The sequence below is a fragment of the Arachis hypogaea genome, chromosome 14, assembly GCF_003086295.3.
Source record: "Arachis hypogaea cultivar Tifrunner chromosome 14, arahy.Tifrunner.gnm2.J5K5, whole genome shotgun sequence".
NCBI classification, from domain to species: Eukaryota; Viridiplantae; Streptophyta; class Magnoliopsida; order Fabales; family Fabaceae; genus Arachis; species Arachis hypogaea.
Genome location: NC_092049.1, coordinates 38,839,762 through 38,843,972, shown reverse-complemented (window position 1 = coordinate 38,843,972; position 4,211 = coordinate 38,839,762).

Sequence of the window (4,211 nt, the reverse complement as noted above, 5' to 3'; positions counted from 1 at the left end):
GGGGGTGTTTTACCGAACTGAAACGGTGGGATATATGTAGCCCTTCTAGGAATTCTCTGAATTTCATATCGGTGAATTGGGTTCCGTTGTCTGAGATGACGATCTCGGGAATTCCGAACCGGGTTATGATCTGTCGCCAGAGGAATTTTCGGCATTGGGTTGCCGTAATAGAGGCCAAGGGTTCGGCCTCGATCCATTTAGTGTAATAATCTATGGCGACGATGAGATACCGGAGTTGACCGGGGGCCGTAGGAAAGGGCCCGACGAGGTCGATTCCCCAGGTACCGAATGGCCGTTCTGCCGATATAATGCTGAGTTGGTGCGGGGCGGCTTGGTGGATATTGGCGTGCTTTTGGCATTTGTCGCAGTTCTTTACCAACTGCATGGAATCCGGGATGACCGTGGGCCAGAAGTATCCGGCCCTGATGACTTTCTGGGCCAGGGTTTTACCCCCGATGTGGTGGCCACAACAGCCTTCGTGGACTTCGCGGAGTATGTATTCCGTGTCCCCGGGCTCGACGCATTTGAGAAGGGGTTGCGAGAATCCGCGCTTGTATAGTTGTCCTGCGATGACCGTATAATTGGCGGCTTCCCTTTTTGTTCGTTTTTCCTCCTTGGGGTCTTCTGGCAGTGTTCCGTTGAGGAGGTATTGTAGGATAGGGTGGGTCCATGATCCTTGGTTGGAGTGTGTCAGACAGGTGATGAGCGGATAATTTATACGCTTTTTGGCATTGTTTTTAGTATGTTTTTAGTATATTTTAGTTAGTTTTTATTATATTTTTATTAGTTTTTATTTAAAAATCACATTTCTGGACTTTACTATGAGTTTGTGTGTTTTTCTGTGATTTCAGGTATTTTCTGGCTGAAATTGAGGGACCTGAGCAAAAATCTGATTCAGAGGCTGAAAAATGACTGCAGATGCTGTTGGATTCTGACCTCTCTGCACTCGAAGTGGATTTTCGGGAGCTACAGAAGCCCAATTGGTGCGCTCTCAACTGCATTGGAAAGTAGACATCCTGGACTTTCCAGAAATATATAATAATTTATACTTTGCCCAAGATTTGATGGCCAAAATCGGCGTTCAAAGTCAGCATAGAAATTCTGGCGTCAAAACGCCAGAACTGGCATAAAAGCTGGAGTTAAACGCCCAAACTGGCACAAAAGCTGGCGTTTAACTCCAAGAAAAGTCTTTACACATGGAAGCTTCAATGCTCAGCCCAAGCACACACCAAGTGGGCCCGGAAGAAGATTTCTGCATTAATTACCTATTTCTATAACCCTAAGCTACTAGTTTTCTATAAATAGGACCTTTTGCTATTGTATTTACAGACGCTTTTCATATATACCTTTTGATCTTTATGTTCACGTTCGGGGGCTAGCCATTCGGCCATGCTTAGACCCTGTTCTTATGTATTTTCAACGGTGGAGTTTCTACACACCATAGATTAAGGTGTGGAACTCTGCTGTTCTTCTTGAATTAATACAATTACTATTGTTCTTCTATTCAATTCACGCCTACTTCTTCTCTAAGATATTCATTCGTTCTTCAACTTGATGAATGTGATGATTCGTGACACTCATCATCATTCTCACCTATGAACATGTGCCTGACAACCACCTCTGTTCTACTAGCAATAGCTTGAATGCGTATCTCTTGGGTTTCTAATCTAAGATTGGAACCTTCGTGGTATAAGCTAGAATTATTGGCGGTCATTCTTGAGATCCGGAAAGTCTAAACCTTGTCTGTGGTATTCCGAGTAGGATCTGGGAAGGGATGACTGTGACGAGCTTCAAACTCGCGATTGTTGGGTGTGTGACAGACGCAAAAGGATCAATGGATCCTATTCCAACATGATCGAGAACCGACAGATGATTAGCCGTGCGGTGACAGTGCATTTGGAACATTTTCACTGAGAGGATGGGAAGTAGCCATTGACAACGGTGATGCCCAACATAAAGCTTGCCATGGAAGGGAGTATGAATGATTTGATGAAGGCAATAGGAAAGCAGAGGTTCAAGAGGAACAAAGCATCTTCATACGCTTATCTGAAATTCCTACCAATGAATTACATAAGTATCTCTATCTCTATCTTTATTTTATGTTTTATTCATATTTTAATTATCAATCCTCCATAACCATTTGAATCTGCCTAACTGAGATTTACAAGATGACCACAGCTTGCTTCAAGCCGACAATCTCCGTGGGATCGACCCTTACTCACGTAAGGTATTACTTGGACGACCCAGTGCACTTGCTGATTTGTTGTGCGGAATTGTGACAAAGTGTGATTCACGTTTGAGAGCTCCATGTCTTTGGCGCCATTGTTGATGATGACAATTTCGTGCACCAAGTTTTTGGCGCCGTTGCCAGAGAATGAACGAACAACAATTTCGCATTTGTTTTCGGCAACTCACTCTCTCTCTTCTTCACACCTTTTCATAATACTCTTCCCCAAATACCCTTCACTAATCAACTCAATACCTCTTCCCCAAAAACCCCTCACCTATCAAATTCTACCCTCTTCTCCATAAACCCTTCACCAATCCACATCCATCCATCATAAAACCCTACCTACCTCACCTTTTAAATTCAAACCACTTTCCCTCCCAAACCCACCCTATATGGCCGAACCCTAACCTTCTCTCCACCCCTATATAAACCCATCTTCACTCCTTCATTTTCACACAACATAAACACTACTTCTCCCCCTTGGCCGAAACACCAACCCACCTCCATCTCCTCCATTTCTTCTTCTTCTACTCTTTTCTTTCTTCTTTTACTCGAGGACGAGCAAATCTTCTAAGTTTGGTGTGGTAAAAGTATTGTTTTTTGCTTTTCCATAACCATTTATGGCACCAAAGGCCGGAGAAACCTCTAGAAAGAGGAAAGGGAAGGCAAAAGCTTTCACCTCTGAATCATGGGAGATGGAGAGATTCATCTCAAAGGTGCATCAAGACCACTTCTATGAAGTTGTGGCCAAGAAGAAAGTGATCCCTGAGGTCCCTTTCAAGCTCAAAAAGGGTGAATATTCGGAGATCTGACATGAGATTCGAAGAAGAGGTTGGAAAATTCTCACCAACCCCATTCAACAAGTCGGGATCTTAATGGTTCAAGAGTTCTATGCCAATGCATGGATCACCAAGAACCATGATCAAAGTATGAACCCAGACCCTAAGAATTGGCTTACAATGGTCCGAGGGAAATACTTAGATTTCAGTCCGAAAAATGTAAGGTTGGCATTCAACTTGCCCATGATACAAGGAGATGCACACCCGTACACTAGAAGGGTCAACTTTGATCAAAGGTTGGACCAAGTCCTCATAGACATTTGTGAAGAGGGCACTCAATGGAAGAGAGATTCAAGAGGGAAGCCGGTCCAATTAAGAAGGCATGACCTCATGCCCGTCGCTAGGGGATGGTTGGAGTTCATCCAACGCTCAAACATTCCCACTAGCAACCAGTCTGAAGTTACTATAGACCGAGCTATCATGATTCATAGCATCATGATTAGAGAGGAAGTAGAAGTTTATGAGGTTATATCCCAAGAACTCTACAAGGTGGCGGACAAGTCCTCTACTTTGGCAAGGTTAGCCTTCCCTCATCTTATTTGTCACCTTTGCAATTCAGCTGGAATTGACAAAGAGGAAGACACCCTCATTGATGAGGACAAGCCCATTACTAAGAAAAGGATGGAGCAAGCAAGAGACCCCACTCATAGACAAGAACATGAGAAAATTCCTCATCATGAAATCCCTGAGATGCCTCAAGGGATGCATTTTCCTCCACAAAACTATTGGGAGTAAATCAACACCTCCATAGGAGAATTAAGTTCCAATATGGGACAACTAAGGGTGGAGCACCAAGAGCATTCCATCCTCCTCTATAAAATTAGAGAAGACCAAAGAACCATGAGAGAAGAGCAACAAAGGCAAGGAAGAGATATTGAGGAGCTCAAGCACTCCATTAGATCTTCAAGAGGAAGAACAAGCCGCCATCACTAAGGTGGACCCGTTCTTTAATTTCCTTATTCTTTACTTTCTATTTTTCGAATTTTATGCTTTATGTTTATCTATGATTGTGTCTTTATTACATGATCATTAGTGTCTTAGTGTCTATGCCTTAAAGTTATGAATGTCCTATGAATCCATCACCTTTCTTAAATGGAAAATATTTCTAATTGAAAAAAAAAAGAAGTGCATGAATTTCGAAT